The sequence below is a fragment of the Oryctolagus cuniculus genome, chromosome 2, assembly GCF_964237555.1.
Source record: "Oryctolagus cuniculus chromosome 2, mOryCun1.1, whole genome shotgun sequence".
NCBI lineage: Eukaryota > Metazoa > Chordata > Mammalia > Lagomorpha > Leporidae > Oryctolagus > Oryctolagus cuniculus.
The window spans coordinates 105,882,559-105,904,551 of NC_091433.1; the positions used below are offsets into that span (position 1 = coordinate 105,882,559).

General features: G+C 40.0%; 1 protein-coding gene across 3 annotated transcripts in view; it reads right to left on the bottom strand.

Moving 5' to 3' along the window:
• TMEM182 (transmembrane protein 182) overlaps positions 1 to 21,993 on the bottom strand; it is an 84,378-nt gene that overhangs the window by 23,580 nt on the left and 38,805 nt on the right. The window lies entirely within an intron of this gene.

Below are 21,993 nucleotides of genomic sequence, written 5' to 3' on the forward strand. Positions count from 1 at the left end.
GTGCAACACCCCTTCTCCTTGTCAGCCTTTCAAATAAAACAAAAAAGTCCCCTTCTATTTAGATTATGGCTCCTGTGTAAATTTTCTAAGGCAATAAAAATGGCAAGCCAAACCATAAAAAAAATTGGTACAATGATGCTTTCCAAGCAAAACTGAAATTTTAAATCTGATATATTTAAGATACACTACTCACTATTATTACTTCTCCTTAAAAAGATTAAAAGTGAAAAGTACAGGAGTCTCTTAGTCAAGGACAAGCAAGGCTGAATTAATGGATGTAGCTGGTGATAAATGGACTATGGGTTTGGTGATATATGGTAATCAAATAAAAAGGAATTCTAATGATCATTTTTGAGCTGGGTAATTACCAGTCTATTAAACAAATTCATCATTTCCCAAAGGCTAAAACATGAAAATAAATTCTTATTGGTATTAATAACAGAGGAAGACTCAGTGAAACATATTAGTCAAATTATAATATTTTAAGAAAACACAGAAACATTCTAAGAAGGCAACAAATGATTTTTCTTAACAAGGCTGCCTGGAAAAGAAGTAATGTATTTGTCAACTAAAATCCTAGAGGAAAGAGGACTGGGGATGGACATTTGAGAACAGGAGCCACCTCAGTAAGTTAGCTGGGAAACAAGGGCTGGGGTTTTTGTACATAACCAGTCCTGAAAGCAGGAATAAAAGACCAGCTCTGCTCGCACATGCTAATGCTGCTCACTTGGCGCTGGCTTCCAGGTGGGTGGTACTGGGAAGTATGCAGCAGTTGTGTTCAGGTTCAGAAGGGAGCAGGGCAGGAAAGAAATATTGTCAACTCTGAGTCTGGGACGTCTGAGTGGCACTCTGTGAGCCGTATTCAAGGACAGTGCAAAGTATTCACAGAAATGGAATTAAAGGATAGGTATATTTTGGTGCAAAAACATTGAAATCCATGCATATGAAAAATCTTCAAAAAGGTGATGGGAAATGTGTATTAATGAAAATATGCATTAGTTTCATTTTTTGAAATAATACAAAATACTTATGTTTTAACTCAATTTTTTAAATCCTTGGGTAGGGAGTGTGTTTCTGTGCACCAAAGATTCCAATCTTCTGCATAGAGGAATCAGAAAAAAAGAGACCCTCACTGTGCAGAGTGGAGAAATCACCACTACATCCTTTCATATTTCTCTTGCTGTTTTGCTGTGTAGCTGTGCCAAAGTATAGGAGGCCAAAACTCTAAGACAACCCAGTCTTTCTGGTCAGAGAAATTGGGAAAAGGATCCCAGGAACCAGAGGGGAATCCCATGGAGGACAGAGCAGAAGAGACTCAAAAATTCTATTTGAAACTACTCACCTGCAAGCCGTACATATACCAAGCAACAACAACAAAAAATGGTGAAAGAAGTTTAGCAAAGGCTTTGAAAACTGAATAGCAGTGTAAAACCCCACAAGAACCAGAGCAATTCCTAAGTGGTCCCTGCTCCAGGGTACAGGACACAAACAGCATAGTAAAGAGTTTGAAAACAGAGTTGACAATGAAACTGCCACCACAGAAGTAAAGGACAGAATGAGCAGTTGATTGCATGTTAAAAGAACTACAGCAAATTCAAATTCTCCAGAATTTTAACAGTATGGAAGTATGACAACATAATATTCAAAATGTCCAGGAAACAACCTGAAATTACTTGATACACTGTAAAAATCTGACCATTTCTCAAGAGGAACAGGCAATCAGCAGATGCCATCAAAAAGACAATTCAGATGTGTGAATTATCAGAAGACCTTAACCTAGCTACTATAGAATTGTTTTCTATGAACTGAAGATACACTTAAAACTAATGGTAAGAGGAAAATTCTCAAAGAAAACTAAACAAAAAACAAAACTAAGCTGAATTTTTAGAATTAGAAAAAATAATACCTAAAGTTTTAAAAACTGAGAGTCAAGAAGAGAAAGGAAATGAGAGAAGAAAAATAAGTGAACTTGAAGGGAGAAATAGAAAAGAAAAAGAGCAAAAACAAAATGAATGAATTTTCAGAAACTGTGGGACAATATTACAAGTTTTCCATTTGTTTCATTGGTGGCCTTAAAGCAAAGGCAAAAGCAAGAGTGCAGAAAATCAACCATAAAAATAATTATTGAAAACTTCTCAAAGTTTTTAAGAAAAGATTTATTTATCTATTTAAAAGTCAGAATTATTGAGAGAGGGAGAGACAGAGAGATCTCTCATCTGCTGAGTCATTCCCCAAGTGGACATAATGGCCACAGCAGAACCAGGCTGAAGCCAGGAGCTGGAGGCTTCCTCTGGGTCTCCCATGTGGGTGACTTGGGCCATCTTCCACTGCTTTTCTCAAGTCATTAGCTGGGAACTGGATAGGGAGTGGAACAGCTGGAAGATGACCTGGCATCTCATATGGGTGTAGGTAAGAGCTTTACCTGCTGCACCACAACACTGGCTCTGAAGAGAGATAAATTTATGGATCCAAGAAACTCAATGACTCTAAAGAAGATAATTCAAATAAATCATCTCTTACATATAAAATGAGATATCAACAATCACATAGAAAGAAAAGCCTTGAAAGCAACCTCTGAGGAAAATGTGACATGTTACACAGAGGGGTGTAACAAGCCCAATAGCCACAATTTTCCCATCAAGAAGGATGGTCACCAAAAGTCAGGGTGATATTTTTAAGGTACTGCAATACAAGGATCTTCAACCTAAAATTCTGCATATAATGAAAGCACCTCAATGAAATTAAGGGCCAAAGTTGTTTGTGAGGGAGCAAAGATAGAATTTATTGTTAGCAGTTCTGTTGTAAAATAAATGCTAAATGAAGTTCTTTAGGCTAATGGGAAAGATATCAGAGAAAACTTTAGACATGAAGGAAGAGAAAAATAAATGGTGGATATCTGTGTAAATATAGTAGACGACTTTTCTCTTGATCTTTTGAACAATATTTGACTTTTGAAATTTAATCAGCATAACATACTAGAAAAATGTAGATTATTGGAATCTAAGTGACCCAAGTATTTTCTTTCCTTTTTTTTTTTTTTTTTTTGACAGATAGAGATGGACAATGAGAGAGGTAGACAGAGAGAAAGGTCTCCCTTCCATTGGTTCACCCCCCAAATGGCTGCTACAGCTGGCGCACTGCACTGATCTGAAGCCAGGAGCTAGGTGCTTCCTCCTGGTCTCCCATGGGGGTGCAAGGCCGAAAGACTTGGGGTCATCCTCCACTGCCTTCCCGGGCCACAGCAGAGAGCTGGACTGGAAGAGGAGCAACCAGGACAGAACCGGTGCCCCAACCAGGACTAGAACCTGGGGTGCCAGCGCCGCAGGCGGAGAATTAGCATAGTGAGCCGCGGCACCGGCCAGACCCAAGTATTTTCTCCATTGTTGCCATGCAACCCTGGAGCAATCGCTGAGGGTTCTTGAACCTTTGCCGCTTCTTCTGTGAAGCAGGGATGATTGTATCCATGCTCTAGTACAATTAGAAGAATTGTTCATAATGCATGTGAAGAATATGATGTGTAATAAGAGATCAATGAGTGGCATTTACTTTGTGGTTGCTTTTACCGCTCTTATTGTTAAAATGGCATTATCATTGCACAGCAGGTGACATTATATTCAGCAATAGGAAAATAAATTATATCCCTCAGAGAGCCTTGTGTGCTGCTTTATATGTACAATGGACTTTGGAAAACCACTTTAAATTATAGCCCACAGGACAGCACAAAAGTTATATCTAGGCAAAGTGGACTGTCAATACAGGAGGTTCCATGAAATTTTTAAACTGTCTCCTATGGAAAATGTCCCTGATCACTAACCTTCTATGAATCCACTGGCTGTGTTTTGTATCATGTGACTCTACTCCTAGGTACCTAATACACAAATACATGGGAGTAGACATTTGTCACAAAGAAAGGCAATACATGGCCTCTGTCCCCTGTCTTATGAAATACATTTTGAAAAGATGAGTTGGAATAATCATTGTGATCCTTTGAGACCTGGAAACTGGAAAAGAGGGATGAGAAGCAATAGTGTTTAAGTCTTTGCACAGAAGAAAGCAGAGGAGATGCAAGAAAGACAGAACACACATGTTGAGGGAGAAGAAGGAAGAAAGCAAAATAGTCAATAAACGCCCCAGGAGGGCTAGTGACATTTCTGACAACTGCTAGTTCCTGGTCCTTCATCTGTCCTGGCAAAAGAACCTGAATTTTGATTTGAATCCTGTGTAAAAAGCAGAAGCACCAGAGTGGTATTTCAGGAAGAGGGGCCTGGCTGCCTGGAGAGTTTTGACCATACAGAAATAGCCTCTAAGTAAGATTCCTCAGTGCTGTCACCATGTGTCCTATTTTTTGGTCTATGCTTCTGACATTCAAGACTGCACAACTTCAAGGCTGTTACAAGGTTTCTTGGAACTTCCTGTTTCCTTTGCTGACTATATGACACATTTTCATGTGCATCACACTTTGATTCCAGAATTAAAATGTTAAATCATAATAGAGAATTGCTGGCTGGAATTGGATAGTTTGTTCACTATCCAAAGTAGAACAGAGACAATCAGAGAGGCTTCAACAGGCAGTGAAGTGCATGTGTTCTGAGACCCAAATATAATATGGGGCTCCTCTTCTCATCTTATCTTTCAATTCTGTTTTCCACAAACTTTTTTGTTTTTTGACTTAAGAAATTTTGGGGGCAAATATTTGGTTTGGTTAATGATTTATATTATTTCAGTCTCTTGAGATCTTGAACATAAGGTGATATGTGTTATAGCATAAATAGATGTACATGTAATCTATATTATTATAATTTGTATTAATTAAAGATTCATTTGAATCAGTAAAAGGTCAGGAATAATTATTGTTTTCAAAGAAATTAAGTTCCATTGATTTGAAATAAACTGGTGAACTGACCCAGGAAAGAGCTCCTGAGCTAGGGGTTGCAATGAGGAGTATGACTAGTAATCAGCCCGACAACTGATGTTATATAAGTAGTTCTTCTAGATTATTGAGTTTATTTTCCCAGATTAAACACTTAGATTTATTGTATCACTTTCACTAGCAATTTCTTAGTGATTTCATTCTAATAGACCTAGATTGAAATAGGACAACATTCTCTGTGCAAGTATATCCTTTCATATTTTTATAACTTTTTCCTTTAAGTGTCATATTTTAGTTTTTATTTGAGTACACTGTTTTTATTTATAGATAAAAGAGTCTTCAAATCACTAGAGATTGTCCAGCTTATTAAGAATGTATGAGGGGACCTCAAAAAGTTCATAGAAAAGTAGAACTAGTCAGTTTATTTTGCCATAAAAAGTTTGAAATAATGCAATTTTTTTGACAGGCAGAGTTAGACAGAAAGAGAGAGACAGAGAGAAAGGTCTTCCTTCCATTGGTTCACCCCCCAAATGGCCGCTATGGCCGGCACGCTGTGCCGATCCAAAGCCAGGAGCCAGGTGCCTCCTCCTGGTCTCTCATGCGGGTGCAGGGCCCAAGTACTTGGGCCATCATCCACTGCCTTCCCAGGCCACAGCAGAGAGCTGGACTGGAAGAGAAGCAACCGGGACAGAATTCGGCACCCCAACCAGGACTAGAACCCAGGGTGCCTGCGCCGTAGGCGGAGGATTAGCATAGTGAGCCGCGGCGCTGGCTAGCATATTTTTTCATAATATGCATTTTCTATGAACACTTTTTAGACCAATCCCATCATAAATGGAGTGAAAAACTATTTTCATAGAATAAGACATATTCATAAAAAGTACATGATATAAAGGATATTAACAGCATTGCAAGTTCAAATTTCCTATTGAAACACACATCACAGTAGCTCATATCTTGGATAGACCTAAAGGGTCACATTCCAGAGTGACAGAAGTAGTCAGCGTAGGGAAACACGGTTTATGAATCCTTCAGGGAGGAAACATGAAAACTATTCCCAACTACAGGAGAGTGAAGGCCATCAAATAAAGTAGGCTATTAACTACGCACATAAGTATGGGTGGATATGTGAGTGCATGTGTACACATGAGTGTGCCTCTGTGGTATGCATGTGTGTGAGTGTGTTTCTCTGTGTGGACCTGTATGTGTATATGAGTGTACCTATCTATGTACAAGTCTGTGCATGTGTGTCTGTATGCCTGCATTTGTGTGCACACAACACATGTCTACATGTCTGTGTAGGTGTTCTATGTGTGGTGTTTGTATGAGTGTGCCTGTATTTGTGTGCTTGTGTGTATCTGCTTGTCTGTATCTGTGTGTCTGGGTGTGGTACATTTCTGTGTGTGTGCCTGTATATGTTTCTATTTCAATGAACCTGTATGTGTGTGCAAGCCTGTGCATATGTGGTGTGTCTCTGTGTGTGCCTGTGCATGTGTGCAGACTGCCGTGAATAGGAAGTTAATGGCAGAATAGGCATCTATTTTACACTTCATGAAAAGAGTAAGAAAAATGAAGTCACATAGTAATTACTTTTCCAGTAGGAACATGAGTGCTATAAAAATTCACTAAAATATCATTAATTTGGTTGATGGGCAAAAGCAGTCTGAAGTTTTAACTAGATTATTTTACAATAAATTCCACTCCAAGCCATTCTGATCTATCCAATAACTCAAACTAGTACCTTACCAGGGACCCCTAAGAGCGACCCTGCCAGGCTGGCTTGGCAAATGGGTGCATTGCTGACAACCAGAAGCCACTTAATTTAGCAAACATATGCTGACAGCTGTCTACATTCAAGGCATCAAAAATTTCTGAAAGCAGACACAATCTTTACCTTCGCCAGCTCATTCCAGCAGGGGAACAGCCAGCACGCTTAACGTCATGTGTGATGAGTGCCCTAGAGGTCTGCATGGATTTCATGGCACCCGTCCGACTCTCAAAGAGACAGGCCATTGCCACAGGGCTGGGCAGCAGTGAGGAAAGCCATCCTGGGTTAGGTCTTGATATCTGACAAGGACTCCAAGAGGCAGAAGGCAGGGGCGGGGTCATTCCAATTAGTCTTGGAAAGAATTCCATGGAAGGTGGAATAGGAAGTCCCCCTCCCTGGACTGCCACCCTGGTGGAGGCAGGGAAGAGAAAATGAAGAACCTGGAGAAGCAGGCAAGGCCTTAAGTGTCATCGCCAAGAGCTGCTACTTTACCAGACTAGGCTGGGGAGCCACTGAGGGTGATTAATCGGGGAGAGCAGTTAAACTGGTATCAAAATCTCTCTGTTGTAACTACATTCTCGTGGAGAACAAATTGCCCAGAAAAACAATAGAACAAGGGAAGCCAGTTAGGTCATTTTTGCCTCAGTCCAAGTGGAAGCTCATGGTAGCCTGACTTAAAGCTGGGTGATTAGAACAGAAATGAAAGCTCCAGTATCGTTGTAGAAACAGGAGGTGAGAAACCAGCACAAACAAAGGGCGTGTTCATGGGTCTTCATCTGAGTGCCAAAGCAGCTTGTTCAGCTAAACTATTAATAAATTCCCTCTTGATTTTGCACAATCCTGTAATAACACAACAAACTTCCTTTCACCCCGAGTACACAGGAAAAAAGTCAACTCAGATGATCACAATTCCAAATTCATAGTGTTTTGATAAGTTATTTTATTGTACATGTACAAATGTAAATATTTTATTTGCAGCTTAAGATAAACTTCAGCGTGACTCATTTTTCAAAACTTGCTATCTTGCCTCAGACACCCACCACACTAGCTCAGAAAGCAAATCCTCTGTTTCGACACATCCTCAAGCGCACAGTGTGAAGTGCTATAAAAAGTTCCAAATGAAGCCAAAACAAAACACATCATCCCCCTCCGCCTCCCTCCACGGCAAACGAGGGTCCCCGGCATATGTTGCTGTAGCTTTAGGCAAGGCACGCTGCCGCACAGGCCAGCTCGGCTGTCCTTCATCTCTGCGTGCTGCTGGGGCTGGCACTGTCAGGCAGCTCTAAAAATATAGCACCACGGCACAAGGACAGGCTGTACAGTATGTCCGCATCTGAACTGCACGGCTGTGGGCATGCCAAGCTCCGTCAAGGGTCCTGCACGGTCCATTGATTTCTTCTTCATTTTTTTTTTTCAGGACAAAAAGAACACTGAGAGATACAGTGCACTGTATTTACCTTCCTACTGTAAATACTGGCTAGCTCAGGGAAAGCGCCAAGTGAGAAGTGCAGGGCCTCCACTTTACACTGTGGCCGTGACTTTGGAAAAGTCCTTGAAGCTGGAGAAGTTGGGGTGTCTTCTCGCAGAGTAGGGAGCTTCCCAAGTTTGAGAGTGCATCCACATTCATTATCTCAAGGACCCCTGCTAAGGAGTTCAGAAGGATAGGAGGGGAGAGGGGAGGCTCAGGCTCGCCAGCATTGGGCAGAGCGCTTTTGCAACATGACAGCTACTAGGGGTGATGGCAGCTGCAGTACACAGGGGTCCTGACTGGGGAGGTTTCCACTCAGGGTTTTTCAACTTTATGATGGTGCCAAAACAATACAAGTTTGGTAAAATAAACAAACAAACAAACAAAAAAAGGAGGATCACATTTGGAATTAGAATTTGGCATTTTCCCTCTTTTGCCACTGGGCAGAGGTAGCCACAGTTTCAGGATGCCCCAAAGGTAAACTATTGAAACCCTACTGTGTACTTTGCTGCTCAGCTAGGATGCACAGTAGATTCAGGGTGTTCCATGTGTTTTTTAAATTTTTGATAAGTTTGACTTATGATGGGTTGAGGGCCATTTGTAATAAGTGATTGGAGTTGGGTAGCAGCAGCAGCCAGTGAGGACACACAGTACACACAAGCCACTCAGTGCCCAACTCAGGGGCCAGGAGAACACCCAGAACCTGACCGCCAGCTCCATGGTCATCCTTGCCTTCTGCTGCCTTTGCAGGGAAGGGGGCCCAGGTCAATGACTTTCAACCCTACTGGTACCTAAGCGTCCCTTTAAGAGCTTTAAATAGGCCAGTTGCATGAGAATCTCTGGGAGAGAGCACAGGCCTGTCTTTTCCAAGGTCCGCAGGAGACTGAGATACATAGCCAGGTTAAGAAGCACTGGAGTCTTCATCCCTGTGAGCTGCTACTTTCACTTAGAAGGAGTTGCACGCCACACAGTTCCTCAACCTCTACACGTGTTCTTTCCTCAGAGAGAGCAAGCCACATCTCAAAAGTTTAACAGCCAGTGCATAACAAGTTCAAGAATTTAATGCACGCTGTTGGGTGGCACTTCCACCTGCCATTAATCTCTATGTCTGTTCTGTTTTTCAAAGAAATTGGCATGGATCCACCTAAGCTTTCTAGGCTCCAATCCTCCCATTGTGGTTCCTTCTGCTTTTTCCTCCACAACGGTTAAAATGACTGCAGATCGAATGTTTGGGAGTTTCTTTGTCTCCCTCCCCATATTCATAGGCTGAAGACCCAGTTCCCCATATGCAACAGTTGGGAGATGGGGCTTTTGAGGAGTAAACAGATTAGATAAAATCATGAGACAGGGTCCTCCTCATGAGATTAGTGGCTTTACAAGAAAAGGAAAAGAGAAAGCACTGCACTGTCTTCCTGCCATGTGACGACATAGGGAAAAAGCAGCCTTAGGAACCCTGGAGAGGGCTCACCCCAGGGCCTGACCCTGCTGGCACCATGATCTGGGAATTCTGGGCTCCAGAACTATGAGAAATAAATGTTTATTATTTCAGCCTCCCCAGGATGGAGTACTTTGTTATGGCAGCCCAAGCTAAGAAACAGACTTCCAGGGTCTGCTCACTCTTCCCTCCTTGAAGGGATATAGTGGGGTTACTTCCTCATCTCCATCATAAATCTGGAGCATGATATAGAGTCAGTAGGAACATAGACAGACTCAAGAGTCAATGAGTTTGGGTACAGTTATTTCTCCATGCCTCAGTTTCCTTCCCTAAAACGTGATAATAATGTTACTTATTTCATAATGCCAGAGTGCCTGACCCAAGCACCTAGTGTTCTTGACATGTGCTGATTGCTGGATGGTGCATGCTGTATTCCCATTCTCTCTGTGCATAGCCTGTACTTATATGTGAACTTCTAGAGGACAGAGGCAGTCTTGCTCATTTTTCTAAGCCCCGTGTAAGCTGTTTGTGCAAGAAAGTAATAGATGCTCAACACAATATGAATGAGTAAATAACCAATGATCTATCACTCAATTCCCCCTGTAATCTCAGGATAAAAAGAATATGCAATGACTGTATATCATAATGAACCCAACTGATTCCAACAGTAATGAACCCATGATCTTGGTCTCATCAACACAATGATTGGAGCATCTTTGTCACCTAAATTCCTACTATGGAGCAACAGGCACTGGAGTAAGAGCAGAGAGATCATGTGATCAGATGTTGACACTGGAGTACAAAGTAGCATCCCTGAAGACTGTGTGACCATGATTTCCACATGCCTACAGCAAGAACATCAGGGCTTTCTACAATGTTCCTAACTCTAAAAATTATAAAAGAGGGACAAATTTTCTTCATTCACCAATCCCCCACACACGTACAATTTTTCCAAAAAATCTGAGCTGCGTATGAAAAGATTTGTTACCTTTTCTATTAATCCAAGGAAGGAACAGTATTGAGATCACTCTCTTCATGCTTTTGAATAGGAAAGTGGATTCTGCTTGTCCAAAGCATTTGTACAGACAGTAGAACATAATACAGTAAAGGCTTACTTACTTAGTTGTAAGTACTCTATTCTAGGTATTCTAGGACCCCTGAAGTTTCGATTTCGTATCTTTCAGATAAATTGTCTCTACAAGCCATTAACATTTCTCCAGGGAATCTTGTTATCCTTTATTATACTGCTAGTACATTCAGGAATCTTCCTCTTGGGACTGGCATTGTGGCACAGAGGGTTATGCTGCCACCTGCAATTAGATGTTCCACCTCTGATCCAGCTCCCTGCTAATGTGCCTGGGAAAGCAGTGGAAGATGGCTCAACTGCTTGAGACCTGATCCATGTGGGAGACCCAGATGAAATCCCTGGCTCCTGGGTTTTGCTTGGCTCACCCAGCCCTAGCCATTTCAGTCATTTGGGGAGTGAATCAGTGGATGGACAATCTCTCTCTCTCCCCTACCCCGTCCCTCTCTCTCCCTCCCTCTCTTTCTCCCCCCTCCTCTCTCTTTCTTTGTCTCTCAGCCTTTCAAATAAATAATAAATAAGTCTTATTTTTTTAAGGAATCTTCTTCTTGGGGATTTGACTCAAAGATACTTTATCATTTCTACATCATAAAAATTAGATTAGGAATTTAGTAGTGCCAACATCACTGGATCTTTCCACCCTCTATTGGCTTTTCCACCCTCTAATTGGTGATTACCAATTAAATTGAATTCCACCTCTTCTTCACCCAAGCTCTGATATTGATTGTAAAAATCTACATTGTATCAGGCACTATTCTAGGTAAGCACTTTCTGATCACATAACATGAACAAAGTAAAATCCATGCCACTAAGCAGTCTGAGAGGAGAGTAATCCACAACCCATTGGCTATCAGCCATGTCCAGGAGAAAACAGAAAGGATGTATTATGCAAGAATAGAAGAATAGTGTTTGACTCATCTTAGCATCTTGCATAAGGCTTCCTGGGGGCCCTGAGCCTTAAAGAGGAGAGCTGAACAAGCAGGGGGAAATGGAGGCAACAAGCAGACAGCACATCAGACGAAACTGGGGAAGAGAGTGGTGCACAAATCTTCTATGTCTGACACTGACAAGCTTTGGCTGGAGAGAGAAGACAGGAGACACATTATGGCAGTCCTTGTAGGGTGTTATTTTCCAGTGGAACACTTTGGCTCAAGTTTTATGAACTTTCCTACCAAAATGGTATGAAAAATCATGAGTTGACTTATATTGAAATTGGCTTCTTGTATGCACAAAGCACTAATTTATCAATTCCAACCCACTGGCAAAAACTTTGCATTCTGGCTTTATGTGTGGGGTTTCAGTAAGAAAAATAGACAAAGCAAAATGTGTGAAAAACACATACCATACTCAATTGTCTTTCCTATAAAATGTATTTTCCTGATGTTTTTTCCTTAAAGGGTAAAATATTTTGAGATAAAGGCACCAAAAATTCTGACAACTATTTATGGAAACTAACCTCCTTCAAGCGGAAAATGAAATGAGCAAGCAGATTTTATCAAGGAATTAGGATGAAAAGAAGAAAAGTTTCTAGGAAGAAAATCAAGACACAGAGAGGTAAGTAGCCACCAGCTATGGCTGGTAGTGGGGAGGGCTGTGCCAGTAAGTCACATCCTGTGTCTGCCAGCAAATGCCTTGGGAAAGATTTGACTAGCGCGGAATCAGGACCTGCATAGGCTGGAAAGTGAATCACGCATGCAAGAAGAACTGGCACAGCCGGCGTATGGTGAGTATTTCACTGGACAGGCAAGATCGCAGGGACATAGCTGGCACCCCTGGTGGGACAAATACGCCACACTCTACAACAAATTTTCACACTTGGCTTATTCTCAATAAAGGAGTCCAGAGACCGTCAACCCAAAATATAGCATACTGGCATGCTGATTATTTTAAATTATACCAACTTAGAGAGCAGTAATTGTTAGAAGAGGCCTTACTTTAGTATCTCCTTGTCTGCTTAAAGGCTGGACCTGCCAAGGAAGAAAACGTCTGGTCCCTTCTCTGGGTGTCACTGGCAAAACTCATCCCACAGGAAGAAAGCCTGCCAATACACCTGGAGATAGACTTGTCACGCAACATTGTTTCCTACTTCAGTTCCAAAGAAAATTGTTTATGGTCCATTGTTTGTTGTTCAGGCACAAGAGAGTTTGTATGTTTCTCCAAATTCACTGGATTCCCCTGAAAATCATTCACTATTCCCCTGAAAAGTAATAGGCATTGCTTATTTTTCCCTTCCCCTCTGGAAAAAGGGTATATAAGTTTCTGAACCATGTGGGATTCATGGGTAATTATATTCTGTGATTGCTTCTGTACATGTAATAAACATGTATATCTCTCTATTGAAAGCATTGTCAGTTAATTCCAGTAATTCTTCAAAGGCTGAACCACGAACAGAATGAAGCATGATCATTGGTATTCAAAGCCAGCTTTCACTTAGTACAGTTCCTGACCCCTTCTGGGGCATCTTTTACTGGCTCGGCCTCTTCTAGGGATTAAGCTGAGGGAATGTGGTGGAAACATCGATTGAAATAATTCAGGTCTCCTCACCAGCCTGACAACTATGTTCCATGTGTTCTTTAGAAGTAAGTCACTTAGCCAGCATTCCTGGTTTTCTACTTGTTTCTCTATAAACAGGTAGGACCAACAGCCTCAGAAGTCACTTCTAATTCTCGGCTTAGGGCCCCAGCAAGTGGATAATCAACACATTCTTTTGATAGTGAACAGCATACATTTAGCTCCCACGTCCTCACTTGAAAGGACCAGTCTTCGAAAAATATCAATTTTAAGCAGAAAATCATTGCAGAGATCAAACATAGTGTCAACAAAAGTTCTTGGTATGTGGCTTAGCAGGGATTGGTTCTACTTACTGATTTGCAGTGACAGAATACATCTTTGGATGAAGGCCCTCACTAGCTACTCAACATAACAAGCTGTTACAGCAAATACCCTCCACATTGCACAACAACAGCTGTTGCTCTGGAAACAAATTAACTCTCTGCTTTCCATAAAACACATTGCAATTCCCTTAACAATACTAAAGCAATGATCTATTGATATGACAATGACCTTGGTAATAGCAATGGGCAATAAATTTGAGTACTAGGAAAAATAGCTAATAAAACTCAGTCATCTTTAAAAAAATATTTAAAAATCACTTTCATTGTATTCCCATACTTCCAAACTTGTTTGTGGAGCAATAAATAGAAGAAAAACAGATACTGACTCACTATATCAAAACTAAATGGTATAAAATAAGAGAATCTACCAAATCTTACCTAATTAATAAATAGATTTTGCTTTAAAGTGCATATTGCATGTGAGGAACACACAAAAATTTCCCTCTCCATGTTTTCAAGGAGTTGATGACAGAGAAAATCATGGAAATGAAGGTAGTTCAATGCAGAGTGTGAACTTTGCAGTGAGAGACTTAATTCTCTCAGTCCCCTTGGTTTTCAAATGACAGCAATCAATTATACTTCACACTGCCTCGTCAAGGTCAAGGGAATAATATTTAAAAGGAAAGCTAGGTGAGGCAATACAGCGATTTTCTATAATATGAACTCCATATATTTTGCACTCATTCCATTCCATTTTTAATCAAATATGAAATAAAGTCACTACATTATGATCTCAGTGTTTATAAAATAACAAATAATATTTTTTTCTTGCAAATTGTCAATGTTGGTAGGTTTCAATAAACAGAATAAACAAGAATATAAATAAATAGCTTCAAAGAAATAATGACGGTGCCTCTGAATACATCATGGCTCCAACTGTTGATAATTTCACCAGGTCATATTCCTCCTCCTGGCTCTGGAATTCAAGCAGGGCTAATGCTGATCTTTTATGGTTGATAGGAAATGTGGTTGTGAGCCTGATGAGGAACAACTCCAAGAGGCAGAATGCTGGGCTCCAAGTTTTCCTATGTTGCTCGGAACAGCCTGCTGGATCTGAGGGTCCAACCTCAGTACCTCCCTGTACTTCCAGCACCGTGCACCCATCACGAACACTACATGCTGCTAGAAACACTTCTGTCCTCTCCAGGACACCATAGCTCTGTAGTGTCCTGCCTCATGAACAGCCTATCCACAGTCCCCTTTGCTAGTCCATCCTCTCTTCTCTGACCTCTCGCCAAAGCAGCACTCCAGGGCACAATCCTGCAACTGATCTCATTTCTCCCTACACTCATGCCCCAGGTGGTGTCATCTTGTCCCATAACTATAAATATATCTCCATGCAATGACCCCAAGTGGACGGTTCCTGCTCAGGCTCCACTTTGAACTGCAGACTCTGCCATTCAAAAGCCTAGAATGACTCCATTATCATCTTCAACTTAATCTGTCCAAAAACCTCCAAAGCCTCCTCTTAAAAGTCTTCCCTGCCCCACCTTACCATATCTCTAATAGCAACTTAATCTTCCAGTTGCTGAGGACTAAGAACAATTATCTTCAACTGTTCTTTGCTCACTCTTCATATCCAACCCATCAGTCATACCAGTCAGCCGTTGTTTCAGAACATAATTGGACAAAGAGATATGCTATTTCCAGTAAGATGAAGTAGATACACTTGGGCCTATTTCTTCTGCTAAGTCAACTAATCACCCTGCACATGGGACTGGTATTTAGTACAGTGTTTAAGCTGCCACTTGGAACTCCTGCATTCTATATCCGAATTCCTGGGTTCAAGTCCCAGCTCCACTCCTGACTCTAGTTTTTGGCTAATATGCACTGAGGGAGGCAGGAGATGTTTCCTGTCACCCAAATGGGAGACCTGGATTGAATCCCAGAGTCCCAGATAAAGCTTGGCATGGCCTTACTGTTGTGGGAATTTGAGGAGCAAAGCAGCAGTCTCCTCTGCCTCTCTCTCTCTCTCTCTCTCTCTCCCTCTTTATCCCCCTTTAAAATAAAAATTAAATTTTAAAAAAAAGAAATGTGGACATTATATAAGGAGACTTCTAAAGTTACTGAAATTAAATAATAAGTTTGTGGTTAAAAAATTTTTGAAACCCATGCATACTAGGAGTCTTTAGAAAAGTTCATAGAAAACTCATACTATAAACAAACTATGCATGGATTTTAAATTTTTTTTCACCAGAGAAACTTTGTGCATTAGTTCCATTTTGCATAAACTGTTGAAGTAATTAATTTTAAAATAAGCATGAGAAGACCTTAGAGGAGAAGGTATATGCAGCAGCAGGCAAAATAACTGGGCACTGTGCAACCCAAAGAAAAGCACATTGTTCCTGGTTTTTCTTATTGTTCCATGTAGCCCAGATTTCTTGAAGGTGAATCTGGCATGTTATAATCAACAATGTATACAGAAAAAAAAAAACAAACAAGCATACAAACAAACAAAAATGCATGGCCAAAGGATGAGATAAGGAATAACATAGCAAGACAAAACTTGTAGAAATAACCCTGTTGATTTGGCCAAATACCATGGAAAAACTGCAGCCCCCAACCCCAATAGCAAAGACCAAGATTGGAGGGGAATGTTCCCTTCAGCTCCCTACAGTTTGTAATGAGGTCTCTTCACCACACCACACCCCTCTAGTAGTGAAGGGGAAGTTCAAAAAGGAGTCTGAACTTTCATCCCTACCAGGTAGCAATGAAATCACCTGGTGCCCAGAATTCCAGCCCTAAGAAGTAGAAATGAGGCAGCCTGTCCAAACTAGGTTGATGTTAGGGGAAGCATAGTGGACAGTCAGGACATTGATCACCCCCACTGCCCACCATGTCTGTCTCCACACCCTTGTTAGTGGAGTGCTTGGTTAGAGTAAATGTAGTGAGGCTTTCCCCAAAGGCTGGTATCAGAGTGGGAGGCAGCGACCCTCTCTAGCATTCTGCAGTACCAAGGATCGTCTCCCCACCACAGTTAACAGAGGAGCATGGACTGAGGGGTTATCCAGAATTCTATCCCATCTTGGCATTCAGGAGGCAGTAGCGACCCCTTTCTTCACCAGTGTGGCATCAAAGGAAATCTGACCAAAAAAAAAAAAAAAAAAAAAGATTTAAATAAGAGCCACAGTCTCCTATCATGATAGAGAATTCAAGTTTCAATAAAGAACCAGGAAGATGAAAACTTTAGCGACAAAGGAGAGTCAAGAGACCAAAGCAAAGATGATAGACATGGTAGAATTATCTGATTAGAATTTTGAAGTAGCTATGATAAAATGCTTCCACAACAAATATGAAAATGTTTGAGCCAAAAAAAAAAAATAGAAAGTAGGAACAACCAAGTGGAAATTTAAAATGGGAAGATAAAATAACCAAAATAAAAAAAAAAAACTCAACAGAAGTATTTTATATGAGAATGAAAAGGACAAGAGAAATAAATCGTAACCTACAGGAGAGAACAATGGAAAATACCTAATCTGAACAGAGAGAGAATTACTTGCAAAAACAGAGACCAAGAGATTTGTGGGATTATAACAAAATATCTAACATCATGACTTTAGAGTCTCCTAAGAGAAGAAGAATTAGAGCAGAGCTGAAAATCTTTAAAAATATATGCCTGTAAATTCCCAAAGTCATCAGAAATCACGAATCTGAAGATTTCAGCAGAGGAAAGTTTAAACACACTAGAATTACTTTTAAAAAAATGAAGAGAGGAGTTGGCATGTGGAGCAGTAGTTTGCAACTCTGGCATTGGACTCCTGTGTGCTCTGGTGCTGATCAAGCTCCCTGCCTAGGAAGGCAGTGGATGATGACCCAAGTGTTTGGGACTCTGTTGTGCATGTAGGAGACCCAGATGGAGTTTCTGGCTCCAACTTCAACCTGGCGCAGCCCTGGCTATTGTAGCTATTTGTGGCATGAACCAGCAGACAGAGATCAGAAGATCTCTTTTCTCTCTCACTCTCTCTCTTTCTTTCAAATAAATAATCTTTAAAAACAAAGAGAGTTTTCTGAACAAAAAACAAAATAATAGATGAGCACTAGCAAGAAAGTAAAAACAAAAGAAAGTTAAAAAATGGATGAACACAATATGAGAGAACTTCAAAATGTTCGTGGAAAAGTGAAATTAAAAAATAAGTTTATTTTGGTACAAAAAATTTGAAACTTGTATCAGTGCTTTTTCTTAATTCATATTTGCCTTATTTCTTCCCCTTTTTGAATTTTCCAAATTATGTTTGATAATTGAAGCAAAAAAAGAAGTGTAACATTTCACATGTGGTTCTCAATATATGAACACAGGAAAAAAATATGTGAGACAATTTTCATTTCCAGAGGGTAAATGACATAAAGTGAGGTAAGGTTTGATATGCACTTGCTTTGGAAATGTCCATTACATAGGCTGTGAGAATGTAGATGTGCAATATAATAATACCTAGTACAGTAATTAAGAAGTTATACAAGGGGGTACACTCAAAACACTATACAGGGGTGAGAGTGATTAGGATGTCAGAGAAGCCACTTGCATCCCACATTGGAGAATCTGGGCTCAATTCCCAGCTCCAGTTCTTGACTCCAGCTTCCTGCTACAGGAAACCTGGGGAGTCAGTGGCAATGACTGAAGTAATTGCATTCCTGTTACCCATGTGAGAGATCTGGATAGCATTCCCTGCTCCTGGCTTCTTCCTCTACCCAGGCCTGGCCTTTGACAGCATTTGGGGAGTGAGCCAGTGGATGGGAGTATTTTCGCCTCTCTCTCTCCCCCTAATCTTTCTCTTACTTTCACTCTTTTCTCTCAAATATATTAGTAAACACTATAGATAAGTCATTATGAATAAATATCTTTGCCAGAAGATAAGAAGAGGGGAAGGATGATAGGCAGAGCACAGAAACTTTTCTGATACTACAATGGTGGATTCATGCCATCATATATGTGTCAAAACGCAGAGAACTCATGACACAGAGTGAACCCCAATGTAAGCTATTGTCTTTAATTAATTGCAATGTATCAGTATTGGCTCATCCATTATAACGGATGTATCTCACTAAAGCAAGATTTTAACAGGAAGGGAAAATGTGTAGGCTATGGGATGGGAACTCCTTGTACTCTCCACTCAATTTTTCTGTAGAATGTAAAACTACTCTACAAATAGTCTGTCAATTTTAAAAAATCAATTGGATGTCTGTGTTGTAACAATGAAGAGAAGAAAACTAAAAGTGAAAATTACTACCATTTATAGTTACTCAAAAATTGAATTAAACTTTAACAAAATGCATATTTGTGTAAAATGCTGATGAAAGAAATCAAAGACATAAAGAAGATACTATGTGCATAGATTAGAATCAATATAATAATGGCATGTCTCTCCAAATTGATACACAAATCTAACATAATTACTATCAAAATCCAGGCAAAGTATTTTTTTGCAAATATAGAGACAAAAATATTCTAAGCTTCTTACAGAAACTCAAACTGAACTAAGTAAAACAAATTTGAAAAAAAAAAGAAGAAAGTAGAAGTAATCCTTTCCAATTTCAGCGTTCATTATCCAGCTAAAATAATCAAGATTGAGTGGGTCCTGGCAGAAAGACACATTCCCTTGAGACAGACTACAAAATCCAAAAATGGTTTCATACAGGTATGATAGGCTACTTTATGTTATAGATGTAAAAGTAACACAAGGGAGAACAGATTGTGTTTGCAACAAAGGGTGCTGGAAAAATTGGACATATATCATCAAAAATGAGCTTCATGTCTTATACAAAAATTAAACTATATTCTAAATTTAAATGTAAATCATAAAACTTTTAGAAGAAAACATGGAAAACATGGAAGAAAATCTTCAAGTCCCAAGGATTGGTGAATGGTTCTTAAACATGATATCAAAAAGAATAATGGCTTTTTTAAAAAAATCAACTAAATGAAGCATCAAACTTTGCAACTTTCATTATACAAAAAGCTCTAATACATGATGAAAAGTTAAACCAATTAAAAGGAGACATTTGTAGACTATATACTCAATAAAGGATTCATATCCAGAATATATAGAACACTCTCAAAACGACAAAACTGATCAACAAAATGACAAATAATTGAACTAACAAATGAGTGAAAGATGTAAACAGACATTGCACTGACAAGACTCAATGGATGGAACCAAGCACATGAAAATATATTTGACATCACAAGACATTAAGGAAATGGAAGAAACGGCCAAACTGGAATGTCATAGATATTAGAATGGCTAAAGTTGGAAATTATGTAAAATATATAACAACAAATGCTGGTGAAGATTCAGAGGAGTTAAGTCCCTCCTGTGTTGCCAGTGGGAATGTAGAATGGTCCAACTACTCTGGAAACCACTTTGGCAGTTTTCAAAAATGCTAAACATGTCCCTCACCTGGTATCCCTGCACTTCTACTTCTGGGCATTTACCCCTGGTAAAGTCAAATTTACATCCACACAAAAACAGCACATAAACTTTGTTATTTGGCCCCAAACTAGAAACAACCAAAATGCCCCCCAATATGTAAATGATTAGAAAAACTACATAGCAACAAAAATAAATGAATTACTGATACATGAAACAAGTTGGAAGGATCTCCAGGACGCATGTCTAAAAAAGAAAGCCAGTCTCAAAAGACCACATACTGTATGATTCCAATTACATAACCTTTTAGCAATGACAAAATCATGGACATAAGCAACAGATTAGTGGCTGCTGGGGCTGGGGATGCATATAAACGGATAACACAGGAAAAGCTTTCTGTTAATGGAATAGTTTTATCTTCATTGTGGTGGTGATTATATCCCATCAATCTACACGTCTGACAAATGGCACAGACCTATACAAACATGCACTGATGTGAGTTTTCTGGGTTATTTAGTTATTTATTTATATAAGAGATGAGAGTGAGCCAGGGGTGTTCCTATCCACTGATCCATTCCTCAAATGCCTGTAGTAGCCAGGACCCAGGCTGAGGTCCAAGCTGGGAGCTGGGAGCTGGGAACTGAACCAAGGTTTCTTATGTGGACACCATGGCCTCAGTTATTTAAGCCATCACTGCTGCCTCTCAGGGTCTACACTTGGAGCCTGAAGTCAAACCCAATCCCTCTAATGTGAACATGGGTATCTGAACTGCTACACTAAATGTCCACTCCTGTTTCCTGGCTTTGATTTTGCATTGTTGCAAAAAGAGGTGGAGTCAATGAAGGAAATCAGGTGAAAAAGCATGGGAGCCCTCTGTATTATCATGGCAACTCTCTCGAAATCTACAATTATTTCAAAATAGAAAGTTTAAAAAGACAATAAAGTAGTGTAGAATCTGTTAGTGATTTTTACTGATATACTTATGCTAGAAGTTATACCATATTTTGAATTTGCTTTAAAATAATTTAATTTGGATTAGTGTGAAAAGATATGTTGATAATTATTGAAGCTGAATGATAGGTATATATGAGTTCATTATACTCTTTACTTCTGTAATATTTAAAAAATTCTATAAAATAGTTTTTAAATATCAAAACAAAATGTAAAATCCAGAATCCAGGATGGGCATTTTAAAGGACACAGTAGCCCAGACATACAGAGTTTTGGGGAATTTCCACTTGATTGGTTGTTAAATAGTTTTAATATTACTCTGCTAAAATTAGACAAATTTTTATTTCCTAATGTTCTAATCTGAGTCACCTGGAAGACAGTAAAACTAACTGGGCTGCCTGATCCCACCCTTGTCTTTCTAGGTTCTAACATTGCAACAAATTAGAAAGATCCCTTTACAATATAAGTAAATGGAAATCCTCCATCCTGTCATTTCATTAAGATTCTGAGCTTGGGCTTGCTTTGCAGTATAGCAGGTTAGCCCACCTACAATGCTGCAGCATCCCATATGAGCACCTGTTGAACCCTGGGATGCTCCACTTCCATTCCAGCTCCCTGCTAAAGCTCCTGGGAAAACTGCAGAAGATGGATGGTCCAAGTGCTCAGGCCTCTGCCACCTCATTCTGGCCTGGTCCTGTCCTGGCTATTGCATTTAGGGCATGGACCAGCAGATGGAAAATCTCTCTCTCTAACTTTACCTTTCAAATAATTGAATAAATCTTAGAAAAAAAAAAAAACTCTCAACCAGTGTCTTTACGACAGCCCCACCTCCTCCAGTGTGTACCACCTCTGGATCACGTCTTCTATGCATCTCTTCCTCCCTCAACTCCCTCCATGCTCACTTTCTTTCCTTTTATTGTTGTTTTGGGTTTCTTGGTTTTTTGCATGTGTTAGGCATGCCTCTGGGCCTCTGCATCTGTTGTTCCCTTGATCTGGAATGCCCTTCTTTGGATTTCACATGGCTCACTGCCTCCATTCCTTCTGATCTCTGCTTAGATTCCACTTTCTCAGTGGCATGCTTTCCTATGAGCACATGATCATTATTATATAACCCCTGTCACCTTGGCCCCCTTAGTCTCTGGCTCCTTCCCCTGTGTC